Source organism: Pinus tabuliformis, chromosome Q, assembly GCF_031772625.1.
Source record: "Pinus tabuliformis cultivar Carrire ecotype Pingquan chromosome Q, CPIR1, whole genome shotgun sequence".
Classification (NCBI taxonomy): domain Eukaryota; kingdom Viridiplantae; phylum Streptophyta; class Pinopsida; order Pinales; family Pinaceae; genus Pinus; species Pinus tabuliformis.
In genome coordinates this window covers 609,990,997-610,001,014 of record NC_142296.1, presented here as the reverse complement: position 1 = coordinate 610,001,014, position 10,018 = coordinate 609,990,997, and positions in this window count along the sequence as shown.

Here is a 10,018-nt window from a genome sequence, read left to right as displayed (position 1 = left end):
AAGGATGGTGAAATACCTAACCACTCTTGAATTTGAAGTCTACAGGTGGCTGGTCAACGCTATTCAAACTCATCTCTTTTAGCAAAAATTCCAGAATTAATGAGCATATTTTCTATTTTTGAGATTTTACATGCCATAATTCACTTTTTCCCAGCAAGAGTCATTATCCATTTCTCATTATCCACATACACTTCACTACATTTTCTTCAATCCTAACCCACCAATAAAAGCAATGAAGCTCATTTACAAGCTTTTTGTTCCACTTTGGCGCAACACATTGTCAGTGTCTTATTCATTGTCAGTTTCATTTTTCCTACCCCTACAAATAAAACCTTGCTTCCATACACCATTGAGTCCATATTCCTTGAGTCTAAATATTTTTCTAAAAACACCTTGAAGCTTGCATGCCTTAGGGGCAATCTATCATGCTGATAAACAATGGATTACATTAATGTCCCTTGTTCGTCGGATTTTCTCAGTATTCAACAACAACAAATAATTCATACTTAGAAAGATGTGTTCTGGGCATCTTGACTCTCATCCACATCAAATATGGGAGCTCTCGTGTTGACTAGTGGCATCCATCAAAGGCCACTAAGTTAACAATTTCTTGTTATGTTCGACAACAAAACATTTATTCACATGACAAGAATTGTGCCAATGAGCTGGTTTCGTTGAAGACTTGAAGACCAATCATTTTGTAGCAGACGAAGCAGAATAACTTTCATTACTTTGTAGTTTTTGATGTAAATGACTTGAGGACAAGTAAAGAAATAAGGCTAGGGGGAAGTGTAAATTCTAAATTTTGTATACCTTCCAAGCCTTATACATTTTCAGCCATATTCAGCAGCAGATTCTGAACATTCAGCAGAAGATCCAGCAACAGATTTAGCAGCAATAAAAGATTCACTTTTTCGACTTCATCCACCATTTTCACAGCGAAGTGAAGAAGACTATGATCAGAATTTTGCAACCATGCATGCACAACTCTCATCCATTTTTGAAAGGGTAAGTTGAGGTATGATATTTTCTAACTTTTAACCATTTAATTCCTTAAAAAACTAGAATGATAATTTTTGGAAGAAAAAAAAACCTTCCTTTCCTCATTTCACAAAATTGCCAAAACCATCAGTTTTGGGGGGGGGGGGTGCTCGTGGGTGGGGTGGTGGGGGGTGTGGGGGTATTCACTATTACATGAGCATATAAATGGCTTTGTAAAAAAATACTTAAAAGCTAATTGGATGCAACATAATCATGGTTGTTACACAAGAACCAGCCATGATGCATTCCAACAAAATACTTTGCAATAAAATCAAATTATCATTATGCAAAGTTCATACATTAAAATTGAATGCAACAAACCAAATATGGTTGAAACACAAGAACCAACCAAGTTGTAATTCATCAAAAACACTTTGCAAAAGTTAAGTAGTTAAGTAAATGATATTATGCAAAGTTTAAGCCAAAGCTCAAGTATCAAAAAGTAATGTAATATATTGCATGAGGACATCCAATACCTTCAGTTTGGGGGTATGTTGGGCCTAAGAATTATCCTTAAAATACATCCACTTTCATTCCGTTCACACATTTTCTCACCTCTATTCCACCACCATGTCAAAACATCAGCTTCACTTTCATCATTAAATGGGTTACCATTGTGTTTTCCAAAACATTATTAATTCTTATTATTTTTAAGTGAATTTGTGGTTAAACTTTAGAAAATAATATCCATATACTTATACCTAACAATTAGAATGAGTTTGTTGACAACTGTAGGTACAAAGGAAGCTTCTAAGGCACCCTTATGTGGCACTCTATGTTCAAATTCGAATTTGAGGAGATCATGGACCTCATGGATAAGATCATGGACCTCATGGAGAAGATCATGGAGGATAGGGTTATGTGTCACCATTGGTTGAGAGATATGTGGATTTGAAGAGGGAATAGTGGATCCACATTTATGAGTTTGTTATCATAACTTTTGTATAAATAGGAGTGTTATCTCCTTCATTTGTAATCTTAATTTTCCTTAGAATTTAGAAACTTAGTCCTTCATTTGTAATTTTAGATTTTAGGATCATTGTAATGGAGATTTAGAATCTCTTGGAATGTAGAACTTGGAGCTTGTAATTGCAATTTGCAATTGATGATAAATAAAGTGGATTGGATTTTCTTCTACATTTGACTTCTTTCTAGGTGTGCTTGTGGAGCTATGGAGGGCCCCCATTGCCTCACTTGCATACTTGTTTTGGTATAGTAAGCTTTCATTTATGTTTTTAATTTCATTAGTTTAAAGATCTTGATGCTGGAAATATAAATGAATAGTCTCTTGTAAGAGAGCTTTAATATTTCCTGTAATCAATTTGAATTAAGTTTAAATGCCTTCATTTCTTAGTTTATTGATTAAGATGGTTAGAAATATTAATGAATAGACCTCCTGTAAGGGAGCTTTGGTATTTCTTCACCTAGCTTAATTTAGTTTGTCTCTAAGTCCATATATATTGGATGATCCTCAAAGTTTACTTACTTAGATTGATAGTAAATGAAACTCTAATTTGCATCCACATTTTAGAACCAAACAAACAAAATAAAAAATATCAATTGTCGATCTTCCTTACGGGCGTCAGCATGGGGCTCAACCTCTACTCCCTTAGAAAGGGTTTGAGTAAACTTGATATGTTCACTGTATCATTGCCTAAAACCCTCGTCCAACAACCGTATCGAATACCCGTTCCCAAAATCATTTTCCATGTCATCTATGAAACAACGTCGACTATAATCCATAAAGACCCCAAATTCGAAGAAGACCCACAACCCTAAACAAATCAAACAAAGAAAATTACATACCCGTGGTTGTGGTTTGCTTTTTCCCTAACCTCGACATCAGGTCTATTCTGAGCATCCATGGCTGACTTTGCATCATAAGGCTCCTCCAGTGTTGCCTAAATTGAACAAACTATGTTGTAGGACGCAGGAGTGAAGGTATGAGCACTAATCAGTGTGACTTATTCTGGTAAGCAGTCGTAGGAGATGGAAGTGTTAATAAGAGATTTCACTACCAAAACTCGTAGTCCTAATGCTTCTATGACTAACTGAGAATATTAGTGCAAGTGACATCTATATATGAATTCTCACAGTTGATTCTTATTGGAAAAGAACAAGGGTGGGATATAAATTGTTCTGCTCGGATCGTTCACCTGTGTCATCTGTTCAAGTTGCAAGGTCTGTGAGGAGATCGGTAAGATAGAGATGGTACGTGGTAGCCTATGGAAAAATAAGGCAATACATTTCAATTAGTGAGGATATCTATCACTCATTTGTAATTTTAAACTTTTTGTCATGTTCAATTATTGAATTGTTCTTTGAACATTCAACAATATCTAGCATTTTAATTTATCTTTCTAATAGGTTTTATCCTTATTTTATTCTTTTTAAATGATTTGTGTACACTGCCTTCTAAGGGTTGCATTGTACAATACATACTTCTTTGCATGATAGAGACTTACCAGCTCAAATGTCAGGGTATGAGAGCATTTATTTGGCGAAATTCACTCGATATTTGCACTAGTCTTGGATCTTTGTATGACTATGTACCATTCAATTGGGGCAAATCAAAAAATGGAACCTACTACATGGCTTATAACTCTGTAACTTTACTAGTCAAGCAAGGCCCTTCTAGCATCTCATTTATCTTTAGTGGCATGAGAATATGATACCTATTTGCTTTAATCTCTCCACTCTCCAAAGCTTTTTATCCCTATTTTGGTTAAGAAGTTATATCCACACAGGGAGTTGGTGTTACGTTTGAATACAACTCTACATACGGTCCTATTGGTTGAGTTTTTACCAATGACATAGATATCATGGGTAATGCTCTAATCTCACATTTTCAATAAGAGCCCTTATCCACAATTAGTTTTTGCTCTTGAATTTTGGATCGCCCTCCTCCAAGCCAAAAATCACATTAGTTTTCATCTTTTACACCCTATGACATTGATTTTCCCATTTATTTATTTTTCATCATTTTGAACCTCACAAAATATTTAATATTTAATTTCAAGTGATGGGTAACAAGTTGTCAAGGATTCACTCTCAACAACAAGCACACTCATATCGATCTCACAGACATCTAGTTCCTGAAAGGTTACGCCAACCTCAACAACAGTTGCCACCCACACAACTAGTGTCACTCAAAGAGAAATATGTGTTTATTCCATATTAGTATGAAACCATTGATCAGGTCATTGTTCACTCTTTGCAACCTTATTGATCACAACATAACTTTATTTTTTAACTGTGGAATTGGGTAATAAAATGATGCCTTTTTATTTACTAGAAATAATAGTAATTGTGACTTTGATTTCTTTTGATAAGTTATTGAATGCTACATTTTTCATCTTCACACAAGAAATACAGTTGTACAATGACACCGTTCCCCTCGGGTAACATTTATAGTGTTTTCCGCATCCAAAAAAAAAAGAAAATTAGTGTTACTATAACCTAGTTACCATAAGTGATTCTCTCGATAATCTTTGCTTAGTTGATATATTGTTATCAAAGAAAAATCTCTCTTAAACTCGTATTTATGATAGTATGATTGTCACAAATGGCATAAGTCATTCCAAGGCTTTTAAGTTGAAAACCAAAAGGGTTGTAGAAGAGTGGAGAAAATGAAGAAGAGGCATGTGAAATTTTTGGTACAGTATTTAAGCTTTCCGCCATTCACCTGGGTGACAATAGTTTTGACATTAGTAGGACTCCAAGTACAAACAATTAAGTTGGCATAATCATAGACTTCCTAGTTACAATGTGGACTATAGAACTGTTGAAGAGTGGGTTAATCTTATCAGCAACATATTGCAAGGATTCTTACAATTTTTTGTAGCAATCTACTTAGTAGTTAGTTAAATTTTTAGCAATAAAACCTACACATTTTGTAAAGATGACAAAAGGATGAACATTATAAATTGGATCAGCAATGCAAGTATATACCTATTGTAGCTGCTACAACCACCCTCCAAAATTTTTCCTTAGCTTCGTTTTGGTGCCTCCCTACGAACCATCCTCAACAACATGTCTTGCATTTTCAAGTAGATGAGCTTCATTGGTTTTCTAGCAACATGACAGCATGTGCATGATAGCTTGTTTCACTCCCCTCACAGGTTGCTTCCCCGAACTTGGTCCAGTTGCTAGCTTAGTATCTCCCTCAAGAAATTGCACAAAATCTAACTGGCAGCCTGTTGGGCTCAGAAACTGCGCAATCTTGTCAGTCAACCTTCCCAGTGAAAACTGCACAATCTGGCCCAGTAGGATTACTTAGCCCAGAAATTGCGCAATTCTGGGCAACAGTCAGCTGCTCCTCCCAGAAATTGCGCAATTCCTCTAGGAAGCTAGCCCGGCTTCCTCCCGGAAATTGCGCAAAATTTACCCTCAGTCAAGTAGATTATTGCATGTGCCCTCAGGTTGACAAGTTCCACCTGAGACCGAGAAAACTTGACTTGCATGCATGGGCTACTTTTTCCCGAAATAGAAAAATCAACATGCAAAAAGCATCCCTAGATTTTAGGGAGCTATTTTTAGCAACTGGAGGTTACATGCAAAGATATTTTTAGAAACTTACCTCCAAGTGTCATTTTTTCCTAGATTTGTGGCATGCATGTCATGAGATTCAAACTTATTTATTCGACGCTTCAAAGCTCACTTATTCACATCGATCTCGGAGCTTTGACATGTAGAAATTTTGAATAATATAACACTTATTCATAGAGATTATCCTGATTATACACTATTTTCGGAATGCATGCATAATACATAACCTCCTCTACCATTGATCATCAATTTGCGGAATTAAGAAACAATCGCATGCGCACATTGAAACATCAATCACACATATCAACACAGTATGTACTAGAGAAAGCATACAGCTGAAAAACCCCAACTATCTGTATATTATAATGATAGAGAACATGTAACAATACATAGCACAATACTCCTCACAAGTACTCAGTACTATCTCCACCTGCTACACACAAACTAGCTCAGATCTAAATCAAGTCACAGGTTCAAATCTCCTCCACTGTTTGCCTGCCTCTACTGCGCAATCCAAAACGAGAATAGATCCAATCCAAGCTCGAATTCCTTTGGCTTGTACTGCGCAATCCTCATTGGAAATCTCAATCCATGATTGTGCAAATCTCATGCACAGCTATAGTCACAACTGATAGTAGTCTTACCCTTTCACCCACCTCTAACACTTGTCTCCACTGAACTATCCATGCACTGAGTTAACTGATGTATGATTTAGTTGATTTATGAGTTAATAATTAGTGAATTAATTAATAATTAATTCACATCACCCATCACTAGTGTATTTGGCAGTTAGACTAAATACAACTAGTTCAACTAAGTCAAACTGAACACAACTCCATCAACTCCTCAATCAACTCCACCAAACTCAATCACTTGAGTTCTAACTGAAGTCCATCATGCAATAGCTCAACTAACCCATAGAAAAAGTGTATTTCCTTCTGGCAGTTTCATGTGCCACATCCGTAGCTCGAACTGAAGTGCTGCAAGAGGATAAGATAATGTTTATAGTCCAAATATTATTAAGAGCTAATAATATTCGAATGTTCTATTTTTAGACTGGCAGTCTAAAAATAGACTCTGCCCATATGTCTAAAAATAGAGGTCCATCTATTTTTACCAACATGACCAATCATCCACAAATAGCATCCTGCAACTCATAGACCATGATCCATATGTCTAAAAATAGACTTTGCGCCAAAAATAGCCTGTGGGCCCACTTAGTGAAGGTGACTTCTTTTCACTAAGCTCCATCATCTTGTTGCATTTTCAACACTCCCTCTCAACAAGATATGGATTATCTGCAACCCCTATCCTGCCTTTGTGGTATTCGAATTTGCTCCTGGTGAGCGCCTTCGTCAAGATATCAGCATCCTGATCCTCCATGGGAATGTATGAAAGTAACATGATTCTCCGCTGCACACAATCTCTGATATGATGGTACCTGATGTCGATGTGCTTGGATCTATCATGAAATACTGGATTAGCCGAGAGTTTAATGCAACTCTGGTTATCACAATAAATCACAATAGGCTCCAAGTGTGACCCGAACAACCCAACCAGGATCTTCCTCATCCATATAGCCTCGCATGCAGCCAAACTTGCTGCCATATACTCGGCCTCTGCTAAACTGAGTGCCATGGATCTCTACTTCTTGTTGTACCAAGAAACTGTTGTCGACCCGATACTGAAGATCCCTCCAGATGTGCTCTTTCTGTCCGTTGGGCTCCCTGCCCAATCTGCATCCATGAAGCCACATAGCTTCACCTGCCTTCCAGAAGAGCTTGGTTGGCTTAACCATAGCTTGTGAAAGTTGGTTAACAGCATAGCATATATCAGGTCGTGTATTAACTAGATACATAAGCGACCCCACCAACTATCGATAAACAGTGGCATCCACTACCTCCGTTGAAGTAGCATCCTCCTTCCTCCAACCTCTAGGAAGAGGAGTATCAACAGGTTTGCAGCCATGCATGTTGAACTTCTCTAGTATCTACCGGGCATACTTACCCTAAGAAAAAAATAGTCCATCACTGTGCTGCCTCACTTTGTAGATCCATCTCGAACCCACCACTGATTTCCCCTCCGGTCTTGGGACAATCTCCCATGCACTTTTTCTGACAATCGAATCATACTCTTCCACCATGGCATCTACCCATGCGGGATCCTCCACAGCTTCCTCGAAAGAGGATGGCTCATTCATGACACATTTGCTCACAAGAGCCATGTATCCAGTGTACCGATTAGGTGACTGTCTCTGTCTGCGTTGTGTTATAGGTGGTCCTACAACCTTCTCTGCATCTTGAGCCAGTCGCTCAACTTCTGTAGTGCGCTTTCACCCTCTGATGGTTGGCGCTGCATGAGTGGTCTCTTCCACTCCATGAACTTCATCTTGTGGCTGATCCACATCCTGAAGCTCATCCTTAGGAACTAATAGCTCCTCATCTACATGCAAGTGTGGCTCCCTCTCAAGCGAACACTTCATGGCTTTCTCCTCCTGAAATTTGATATCCCGTCGCACAACAGTCTTGCGATTGTCTGGCAAATACACACGATAGTTGTGGGGCGTATCAGTGTACCCCACAAATATCCCAACCTCTGCGGTTGGCTCCAGCTTCTTCCTGGCATCCTTCATCACATGCATGTAAACAGGAGAACCAAAAATCCTCAAATGGGAAATATCAGGCCTCTTACCAGAATAAGCCTCCTCGGGTGTACTCATGCCAAGTATCTTGTGAGGACAACGGTTCTGCACATATACTGCAGTATTTCAAGACTCCACCCACAAGTGAAGGGGTAAGCCCTGATCATGCAACATCGCCCATGCAGCACCCACGATTGTTCTGTTCTTCCGCTTAGCAACCCCGTTCTGTTGTGGGTTATGGGGAACTATGAGCTCTCTTCGAATCCCTTATGTGCTGCAGAAGTCCTTGAACTCGCCAGAGATGAATTCACCACCATTGTTGCTCCTAAGAGCCTTCACCTTCTTCCCCGATTCCTTCTCGACCAATGCTTTGAACTCACAGAACTTTGAGTATGTCTCGCTCTTCTTCTGCATGAAGAAGATCCAGCACTTTCAAGAGAAATCATCAACAAAGATCACATAGTACTTGTGCTTTGCTGTCGAAGCTACTGAGAAAGTTCCACACACGTCTGTGAGAATTCTCTCAAGAATCGTCATGGCGTGACTATCCTTCTCGTGAAAGGTGGCTTTCACAAATTTCCCTAAAGTACACCCCTTGCACTGATCTGACTGTGCAAGAGTGCCTTTAGGAAGCCCAGTAGAAATTTGTTGCAGTATCTTCAAGGCTCCATGGTGAAGGTGGCCCAATCTCTGGTGCCACAGCTCGCCATCATCCCGGCTCACCAATCCTTCTGCCTTGCATGCCATTGTTGCGCAGCCATCTACATGCAATTGATAAAGGTTCTTGACTCGAACCCCTATCTTCTGGGTTTCTCCAGTTGTCTTACTGCGCAGGAAAGCCTTTCCCTCGCTGAAAACAACATCATATCCCTTGTCTTCTAACATCGCCACAGAGATAAGATTCTTCTTCAATCCTGGAACATGCATCACTTCCTTCAATACGAAGGGTTTACCAGACTCCCTCTCAAAGGAAATGGTACCGATATCGGTCGCACTGTATCTACCATCATCGCCCATCTCGATGTGCACTCCAAGATCTTTCTCATCCAGATCAGAAAACAAATCTCGATCTCCTATCATGTGAAAAGATGCACCACTATCCAAGAACCATACCGATCCCATCACACTTGATACCAAGCATGCGATCAGCAAAAAATCTAGCTCAAACTGCAAGGCTAAGGCCTCTCCTGCTACAGATCCAGTAGCTTGCTTATTTTTCTTCTTCTGCGGACAATTTGTGGCATAGTGTCCGTGTTGGTGACAGTGAAAGCACTTCACCTTGGACATGTCCTGCTTCTTGCCTTTCGCACCGGAATGAGAAGCTTTCTTGTTCTTCCCCTTCTTTGCTTTGGCAGCCAAAGTGCAATTTTCTTCATCAGATGCCTTTGATGAAGATCCGTCCTTGGTATTCCGCCTGATCTCCTCTTGCACAAGATCAGACCAAAGTCTCTCCCATCCTGGCAATTTCTCCTGACCATTGACAGAGTCCTAATAGGAATGCCAACTCTTCGGAAGACCAAGGAGAGCCAAGCTCACCAAGTCCTCATCATCGACAGTCACCCCCACACTTCCCAGCTCATCCCGGCATTGGGTGAACTTCGTGAGATACTTGGGCATACTGTCTCCTTTCTCACACTTAATGTTTCTGAGTTTATCCTTGAGCGCCAACTTCCTCTAGTCGCTCTTGCTTTGGAATAAATCTGTCAACGCTTTCCACATCAAGTATGGAGAAGCCTTTCCATGTAGGCTGGATACAATGTGATCCTTCACGCCCTCCAACAGAATCCT